This window comes from Pan troglodytes, chromosome 2 (assembly GCF_028858775.2).
Source record: "Pan troglodytes isolate AG18354 chromosome 2, NHGRI_mPanTro3-v2.0_pri, whole genome shotgun sequence".
Taxonomy (NCBI): Eukaryota; Metazoa; Chordata; class Mammalia; order Primates; family Hominidae; genus Pan; species Pan troglodytes.
This window is the reverse complement of record NC_086015.1, coordinates 185,861,487-185,871,920: the sequence shown is the minus strand read 5'-3', so window position 1 is coordinate 185,871,920 and position 10,434 is coordinate 185,861,487. Positions and strand designations below refer to the sequence as shown.

General features: G+C 35.8%; 1 pseudogene; it reads right to left on the bottom strand.

The window, feature by feature from the left end:
- Window positions 1-2,941: 2,941 nt before the first annotated feature.
- Window positions 2,942-3,419, bottom strand: LOC112208607 (group 10 secretory phospholipase A2-like; annotated as a pseudogene).
- Window positions 3,420-10,434: the final 7,015 nt, after the last annotated feature.

Genomic DNA, 10,434 nt, shown 5'->3' with positions numbered 1-10,434 from the left:
ACAGCTTAAAATTCAAAGCTTATGAAAGAAGACACAAATAACTCAAATAGTCCTCTACCTATTAAAGAAATTGAATAATTGTGAAAAAAAAACCCACAAAGAAAACTTTTCTATTTGTTCTTGTGTCACTTTTGGTAAATTATATTTTCTAAGGAATTTGTCCATGTGTGTCACTTAAATTGTCAAATTTATTGGCATAAGTTATCATATCTTTTAAATTAATTTTAAAATGTCTATAGTATTTGTAGTAATATCTCCTCTTTCATTCCTAGATTTTATGATTTGTGTGTTTTATCTTATTTCTATATTGTACATGGGTTTTCTACTAGATCAATTTGTTTTTATGTTTATTATTTTCATCTTTCAATTTTCTTTGGGAATATTTTGCTGTTCTTTTCCTAGCTCTTTGAGAATAAGTGCTTAGATAATTAATTCTTAATCTATAATATATGTATTTAAAGCTATAAATTTCTCTTGTAAGCCTGGTTTTGTATGTAGCCTACATATTTTGGAATGTGTTATATTTATTGTTCGATTGAAAATATTTTCTAATTTTCATTGTGATTTGTTCTTTGATTTTTAGATTATTTAGAACTGTACTGTTTATAAGCATATTGATATTTCCTACTAATCATTTTTGTTATTTATTTCTAGTTTTTTCCCTCTGTAGTCAGAGAATATATTCTAATTTAATATTTTAAAATTTGTTAAGATGTGATTTATGGTAGAACAGCCAGTCAACTTTTGTATCATTCCGTGTGTACAATTTGTATTCTGCATTTGTGGGGGTGGTTTTCTATTTATATTTACTAAGTTCAAGTTGTTAACCATATATTTAAGATAATCTATATCCTTACCCCTTTTTTGCCTGCCTGTCCTAGCAATACTGAGATAGGTATTTTAAAAAGCTCACTGATTATGGATGTGCTTATTTCTCCTTTTAATGCTGTCAATTTTTGCTTAATACACATTGAGGCAATGTTACTAGGTAGTTACAGACTGCAAATCACCATGTCTTCTTGGTGAACTGACCTTTTCTTTATTGTGAAATGTTCATTTTATTTTCAGTAAATTATTGTCTTAAACTTTATCTAATGTAGTACATCCCAAACAGATCAACCTTATATATAAAGATACAGAAATATTGAAAGTAAAATGGTGGAAAAAGATATATCTGGTTTCTTTTTCCTACTAAGCATTTTTGATAGTAGGTTAATATTTGCATGACATGTCTTTTCCCGTTCTTTCATTTTTAATCTTTCTGTACCTTTTTTTTGAGTTGGGGTCTTGCTGTATTGCCCAGGTTGGAGTGTAGTGGTGCGATCATGGCTCACTGCAGCCTCAAACTGCCAGGTTCAAGAAATCCTCCTACCTATGCCTCCTGAGTAGCTATGACTGCAGATGTGTGCCACCATGTCTAGCTAATTTTTAATTTTTTTTTGTAGAGACAAGGTCTCAGTACGTTGCCCAGGCTGTTTTCCAACTCCTGGTCTCATGCTGTCCTTCTGCTTGGCCTCCCAAAGCACTGAGATTACAGGCATGAGCCACCTCTGTGCATTTTTAAAAAATTTTCTTTTATAAGCAACATATAAAAGTTTTTGAAAATTCAGCCTGACAATCTTTGTTTTTTTTAATGGAAAGAATTTAATCTCTTTGCACTTAATGCAATTACTGAATAAGTATTTATGTCTACCACCTTACCATATGCTTTCCATTTTTCTCATCTAGTCAATGTTATTTTTCTCTCATCTTGCCTTAAAAAATGAGACTTTATTTTAGAATAGTTTTAGGTTTCCAGAAAAATTGAACGGATAGTACAGAGTTCCTATGTATCCCCAGTTTCTCTGATTATTAACATCTTACATTAGTCATTATATTTGTTAAAATTGATACATTGATATTGGTACATTATTACTAACTAAAGTCCACAGTTTTTCCAAATGTCCTTAGGTTTTACCTAATCTCGTTTTTCTGTTCCAGGATTTCATCCAAGATACTACATTACATTTAATGTTTACGTCTCCTGATTCCTCTTGATTTTCCTTGCTTTTAATGACCTTGACAAGTTTTGAGGCATACTGGTCTGGTATACTGTAGGATGCCCTCTGTTGGAATTTGTAAAATTTCAATATAATTAGAATAAATTTCACAAATCCATTGATTATGTGAAAGTTGTCAGAATCAAAATGGAGTCACTTGCATTAAAATTCCTGACAAAGAGACCCAGGGAAGGTCTCGAAGGGAAGTTTCTCAAGCCCAAATGCCTGGTAACAAGAACTACCACAGAAGACTGCAGAAACCACAACCTTGCACAAAGGCCATTGCAACTATACACAAAGAAGTACCCCTGTGAGGACATCTGCCCAGCAACTTCCTGTTCAACCTCAGACTAGTGCCACTCTTCTTACTGATCCTTGTAGCCAAGGATAATAGTGTCGTAACAATTGTATAATCCTCATTTTTCCTCTAAAAGCCTTTTTCTTCTGTTACTTCCCTGAATACTCACATGGTTTACTATGGGCTGCTTATTGCCATGGCAACGCTTATTCCCAAATAAACATCATTTTCTTTTAGAGAGTCTCCCTCTCTGTTATTTAGGTTCACAGATGTTTTTCTCACAATTAGACTGGGGTTATGGGTTTATTATAGAAGAAAAGTGCCATTTTCATCACACATAATATCAAGATTATCAACGTGATTTATGATGGTTGATATTGACCTTGATCACTTGGTTGGGTTACTGTTTCTTGAGTGTCCCTATCATAAAAATACTCACTTAAATTTCCCTCTTCTAACTGTACTCCTTGGTTGGAAGTTCCTTATACATAGCCCTTAAGGAGTGGCAAGTTTTGCTCCCCCTCCATTAGGGTGAAGTATCAATATAATACTTTTTCATTAGCGAGAAGGAGTTTTATTTCTCTGTGCAAAGGAGCATTTCAAGTCAAGCTAGCCAGTCGCACTTGGGCGAGTCCTGCTTTCACAGAAACTGGGGGTAGAAGAGATACTTTAAGTTGTACTCAGTTCGGGCTAAGCAGTTAGCAATCTCCTGGTCACACTTGCACAAGAGCTTTCGGCATTTGTTCTCTGCTGGTCCAGTCAATGGCATCCCGGTGCTGGCCATGGCCTCCCAGGCCACAGTAGCAACTGTATTTCATATAGGTAAGTGCGGTTCAGGAGTCAATACAACCCACAGTTCCTGCCAGTTCCAGGATCCCACGTCGGTGCACGTGTGACCTCTTGGAGGCCTGGCGGGACCCAGGGCCAGGTCCCAGCAGCAGCAGCAGCAGTGACAGCAGTGGCAGTAGTATTAATAACATGACTGGCAGGCACAGAGGTAGCAGCCCAGTCCAACAGTGGGAGGTGTGGAACGGTGTAGCCGGGCCAGTGTAGTCACCAAGCCTGGCTGACCTAGTCACCATATCAGTATAATTTATTTGGAATTCTTTTTTTGTACTGAATATTTGTTTCTTTTCCTGTGTTTATTAACTTATTTAATCATATATTTATATCAGATCTGAGCTCATGGATATGCATTTTATACTCTGGGCTCTAATCCAAAACTATTTATTTCATTGCTTAAATCCTTCTAGCTTTGGCCATTGGGAGCTTTTTGGTCCTGAGCCCCTTTGAGATACTCTCATTAATTTGTGTGTGTGTGTGTGTGTGTGTGAGAGAGAGAGAGAGAGAGAGAGAAGAAGAGAGACAGAGTAAGGGAGAGAGAATGCAGTTTCTTACTTGTAGCACTATAAGACACCCCAGGCTAATCTTGTGTATTTCCTGCCCCAGTCATAGTCACTCATTTCTCCAAGGAGCCCTGGTTCCTTTATTTTGGAGAATGATGTTGGGAACCAAGATCTGGGTGCTAGGTGTGTTCATTGCTATTGAGATGTAGTTTTTTTTTGCAGGCTTCTCACCTGACAGAGCAATGAAATATATGTATGTATACTACCTTGTATATATACACATATTTATAAATATTTCTATGTGTAACCATCTGTTTCCATATTGTTAATTATTATAGAAGTTTTTACTGATGTTTCTAGTTTGAATCCATTACCACATACATCATTCTACTCCCCTCCTTTTCCTTATCTATAAATTCCTACTTCAACAGTGAGAAAACTGCCTCCTATCATCTGCTATCCATTTACTTAATTGTTCAATTCCTGTATACATGTATAGCAGTATCAGGCAGTACTAGAATTCTTAATCCATACCTCTATGGGGAAAAACTTTATCAACTAGAGTACTTCTGTAGTTCCTTTTGCCTTGAGTCTTACAGATGCCATCAATGGCAGAGCAAAGTGTGTTTTGAAGAGTTTTTAATTTTAATAAAGTCTGACTTGCTAATTTTTTTCATGGATTGTGTTTTTAGTGTTGTATCTAAAAACACACCACTAAACCCAAAGTCACCTCTATTTTATCCTATGTTATCTTCTAGAAGTTTTACAGTTTTGTGTTTTAATGTTTAGGTTTATGATCTGCTTAGAGTCAAATTTTGTGAAAGGTGTAAGGTCTGTGTCTAGGGGTTTGTTTTTTTTTTCATATCCCCAGTTGTTCCAGCACCATTTGTTGAAAAGACTGTCCTTTCTCCACTGAATTGCCTCTGCTCATTTTTCAAAGTTCTTGCCTTTTATGTTGATTAAGTATTTTTTATTATTGTAGTCCCCTCTTCCTTGGTTAAGTAATTATATATTATTTTATGACTTTTTAGTGGTTGCCATAGAGATAACAACATGTTACTCAATTTATTAAACATCCATGTAAATTGTCACTTTTGTTATTTCCCAGGCCAGTGGTTCTCAAACTTGAACATGCATCAGAATTGCCTTACGGGTTTGTTAAAGCACAGATTGCTGGGTTCTGTCATCAGGGTTTCTGATTCAGCAGGCATGGGTTAAGGCATGAGAATTTGCATTTCCAACAATTTCCTAAGTGACACTGGTGATGCAAACGCAGACCTGGAGACTACACTTTGAGAACGGCTGTGTTAATCACAAACACTGAAAAACATTTTCATTCTACTTGTTCTGTTGACTTCTGTGCTATTACTGTCATATCTATATCTCTATCCCCACAAAGCAATATTCTTATTGTTTTATATTGTAAATATTCATTTATATTTACTTCTATATTATTTTCTCTTTTGGTTTTCATTTCTTCTTGCACCTTTGAGCTTCCATCTGGGACCACCGACCATTTACTTCTGCCTGAAGAATGCCCTCTAGCATTTCCCGTAATGCAGGTCTGTTAGTGACAAATTCACCCATACTTTGTAGGTCTGAAACTATCTTTCTTTTGCTTTTACCTTGGAAGGGTATTCTTGGTGAATATGAAATGCTACATTACTGTTATTTTCTTTTAGCACATGTCTTCTGACATTCATGGTTTCCGTTGAGAAGATGGCTGCTTATTTTACTGTTGCTTCTTTGAAGATAGTATCTCTTTTGATTGCTTTAAAAATTTGCTTCTTGTTTTTGGTTTTCAGCTGTTTTATGCTGATGTGCTAGGTTATAGTTTTCTTTGTAGTTATTCTGATTAAAACTTCTCGAATGTGTGGCTTGAAGTCATCCATCAAATCTGTGTTATTATTTTTTTCCTTTTTGATGGTATTGTTGCCAGAGAATATGGTATTTATGATACTTATCCTTTGAGATGTGTTCAGACTTGCTGTGTGGCTGCGTTTAAGTGGTTGATTTTTGAAAACATTGCTTCTGTGTTGACAAGAATGTGTATTCTCTAGTTGTTAGGGGCACAATTCTAAATATGTTAATTATATTAATACCAATCCCGTTTTATGTATATTGTTTAAATATTGTTTATCTATATTAATTTCCTATCTTCTAAGCTGTCAATAATTACTAGAGGTGTGTTAAAATATCCTATAATGATTTTGAGGCAATTTTCTTATATATATCTGGGTTTAAAATGTCTATAATCACATAGTGAATTGAAAACTATAATCAGTGTATAGTACATTTCTCTATTTCCAGTAATGCTCTTTGTCTTACATTCTTTTTGAGACAGGATCTCACTGTGTCACCCAGGCTGGAGTGGACTGGCGCTATCTCGGCTTGCTGCAATCTCTGCCTCCCAGGGTCAAGTGATCCTCCCACCTCAGGCTCCCGAGTAGCTGGGACTACAGGTATTCGTCACTACACCTGGCTAATTTTTGTGTTTTTTGTGTGTTTTATCTAATATTAATGTAGTGGCCTCTGCATTATTTTGATATTTGTCTAGTATTTCTTTTGTTTTCGTATTTTTAACCTTCCCACATTTAAAAAGTATGACTATGATAAACAGTATAGCTATGTTTTCTTTTTTTAAAAACTGGTATTTAATTCTTTTACATTTGGTGTGATTATTAGTATATTGGGACTTGTTTCTATCAATGTAAAATTTCCCCTATTTGTTTCACTCTTGTTTCTTGTCTTGTCTTTAAAAAATTAATTTAGCTTTTTTGGCTAAATTTTTTTCTTAACCAAATGTTTCCCCTTTACTACTTAAACATAATACATGATTTTCTTTTAGTACTATTGAAATCTTACCATACATGTTAAATTTAAGTAAGATTAAAGTGAATCAATAAGTTAAATGATCTGAAAAATAAAACGAATCTTATAACACTTTTCAGTCAGCTACCTACTTCTGACTCAAATGCTATCGAAAGCAAAAACTTTAGTTCTATACCTTATTTTTTAAACCCTGTAAATTATATCTCCTTCTTGTCCTCACCTTCTTTTTTCTACTTCTTCCTCTTTGTCCTTATTTATCTCTTTTTCATACATATTATGTCATCTTAGAATTATCTACATTTGTACCAATTTTTTCTTTCTGCATTTTAGACTTTTGCAATAATTTTCTTCTATTGAAGGACATCTTTTAGAAGTTTCTGTGAAGATCTGTTGATGCCAAACTCTAGTTTTTTGTTCAACTAAATATGTCTTTATTTTCTTATTATTTATGAAAAGATGGTTTTGCTGAGTCCATAATTTTAAGTTGACAGTTAATTTCTCTAAATATTTTAAAGTTATTAAACCCTTTCTTTTATGTTCTATTGCTACTATTGCGATGCTAATCATCATTCCTTTTCCTTCAAGTTACTTTTTTTTTGAGATGGAGTTTTGCTCTTGTTGCACAGGCTGGAGTGAAATGGCATACTCTTGGCTCACTGCAACCTCTGCCTCCCCGGTTCAAGCTATTCTCCTGCTTCAGCCTTCCTGAGTAGCTGGGACTATAGGTGCCTGCCACCATGCCCGGCTAATTTTTGTATCTTTAGTAGAGATGGGGTTTCACCATGTTGGCCAGGCTGGTCTCAAACTCCTGACCTCAGGTGATCCACCCGCCTTGACTTCCCAAAGTGCTGGGATTACAGTGTGAGCCACTGTGCCCAGCCTCAAATTACTTTTAATATCTTCTTTTTGTTTTTTATGGTCTGCAATTTCACTAAAATGTGTATCTTTATGGATTTCTTTTTGCTTATCTTGCTTATGATACATTGATTTTCTTCACTTATGAACATATGTATTTCATCAATTCTTTTTCTTTTTTTTTTTTGAGATGCAGTTTCACTCTGTCTCCCAGGCTAGAGTGCAGTGGTGTGCTCTCGGCTCACTGCAACCTCCACCTCCTGGGTTCAAGAGATTCTCCTGCCTCAGCCTCCTGAGTATCTGGGATTCCAGGTGCACACCACCACGCCCAGCTAATTCTTGTTTTTTTTTTTAGTAGAGATGGGGTTTCACCATGTTGGCCAGGCTGCTCTCAAACTCCTGGCCTCAAGTGATCTGCCCACCTCAGCCTCCCAAAATGCTGAGATTATAGGCATGAGCCACCATACCTGGCCTGCATTTCATCAATTCTGAAAAATTCATTTTCTCCTCAAATATAGCAGCTCTCAATTTTCTCTATTCTCCTCTCAAGGACTCTGACTAGATATATATTAAAGCCTTTTATTCTATCTTCCATATCTTTTCATCTATCTTAATATTTCCTCCTTTTTTTCTCTATACTGGATCCTGGATATTTCTTTCAGATATATTATCCAGTTCACCAATTCTTTCTTCATCTACAGCTAATCTGCAACTTAAACTATTTGTTAAACTTTCTTTTCCAACTATTATATTTATTTCCAAAAGTCCTTTTTGTTTTTATTTTTCAAATCTGCGTATTTTTGACAGTCTCTTAACAATCATTTTATGAGCACATCTTTCATTATTTAAACAGTTCATAGATTGCAATTTTATATTCTGTATCCAACAACTCCAAAATATGAATGGCTTAGGGGCTTAAATCTATTTGTAGTTACTGGTGACTTGTAATAAGGGTGACTTCTTTCAATGTGTATTTGCTGATTTTGGTTTTGAGCTCATATTTGTTTCCTTTTAATCTGTGAGAATCCTGTGGGAATACATAGGGGATAATTTTCTCCAGAAAACACTTTGCTTTTGCTAGGAAACAGGGGAAATACTGACCTGGAATACTTCAGTGTCCTTTGAGAATGTTAGCTTAAAGCAGTACTTTCAGATACAGTTCCTCTATTTGCTTCTAGCCCAAGAGTTAGTTCAGCTAACACAGCTCTGATATTAGCTTTTGTCTTTAGGCCAGCCCATTTTCCCCTTTTATTATTGCTCACCGTCTTGCCTTTTGAAAAATTTTTTTTTTGAAGGATATTGAAGATTTCCCCTTGTCCTTACTAATTCAGAAATGAAATAAAGGATGATTTATCCAGGATCTACTTGTTTTTGAGGGGCAGGATCTTTCAGAATATTTAATCTCTTTTACTACCAGAAGCAGAAATCTGAGGCCCTTTTTTCAAGTGTTTCTTTAATAAGGTTTAAAATATTTACAACTGGTTCTTCAGATGAATTTAAACAAAGTAATTAAGTAACAAAACCGATCTTACCATGATCAAACAGTGTTCCTTATAGCTCCAGTTTTATGATCTCCCCATTCACTTTATCTTGCATGAGGAATGTAAACTTGCCATGGAAGGCTAGATTTAGAATGTTCAAATGAGCAATTATCTTTTAACACCAACACAAGTCATGCATACAATTTGGCAGATTGAAGATTACATACAGAAGAGACTTGAAGTTCCTTGCAAAACAAATAGAGGAGTGAGAACATTACTGAGTGAAAGCCAATGAGCTTCATTTCTTTAAAAAGTTAAAAAAAAAAAAGGTAAAGAAATCAGTGGCTTGACACTAATGAGACTGACAGCCTTTAAAGCTTTAGAAATTTTTTCTCATAAACCTTTATACATATCCAGAGTATCCAAAGCTTTTCTGTGAATACAGCAGCATGTAAAATTTGCTTTCAATGTGCAAGGTTGACTCTATGGAAGGTTCATGGCTATTTCTGAATTCTAAAATTAAAGTTAAAAAACAGAGTATAAAAGATGGACTATCAGTGATATGTAAACTATAGGCTCATCCTAAACAATAATCTTGGTGAGATCCTGCACTTGATATTCATATACCAGTTATATTTCCTACACTATGGAATGTATTCTTTGCCATGTGTGTGTATCAATTTAGAAAACATCATGTGAAGCCAAGTCGGAGCTGTGGGTACCAGAGAAAAAGAAGCTTGCTATCTGAAATTGGACCACAGAGTCTTGAGACAGGGTCTTGCACTGTCACCAAGGCTGGAGTGCAGTGGCATGATCTTGGCTCATTGCAGCCTCAACCTCCTGGGCTCAAGTGATCATCTCACCTCAGCCTCCTAAGTAGCTGGGACTACAGGTGCACGCCACCATGCCTGGCTAATTTTTTGTAGTGATGGGTTTTCACCATGTTGCCCGGCTATTCTCAAACTCCTGGGTTCAAAAGATCCACCCACCTTGGCCTCCCAAAATGCTGGGATTGCAGGCATGAGCCAGTGCATCCGGCCTGCAGTTGTTGTTTCTTGACTAATAAACACGTTTTGGTGTGCAGAGCCTTGATCCCCACTTAAGTTTTGAAGTGCCTTTTCAGTTTTCATATGATGAAATTTATGTTCACTTCTCTGCCCTGAGTCTCAGTTACTTCCCTAGACGATGAAGAGTCAAGACCATGGATTCTCTCAGGTGCACTGAGTTTGGTGTGCTGTGTGAAGCCTGGTGTGTGTGTTGGGATTCACCACAGCCTCTTTTTATTGGCATACTAAACGTTTATACTGTGGCAAATGGGAGGACAAGTTCCTCCACCATGGACCTAAACAGACTCAAAATAAATAAAGCTTTGCTTCTTAAATACTGTCTTATCTGTAGATTATTTTCTCTTTGATAAAAATATATTTTTTTCAAATGACAGCCATTTTCATGTGTCGTTCCTTCTTAGAGAACATTGAGTTACCTCCTTCGAGCAGCCATGATGTTGGTGGCTTCATCCATCCCCCTTTTGGCAATATCCTGGACAATAAAGCAGAAAAATGGAAGGAAATTAATACTATGGT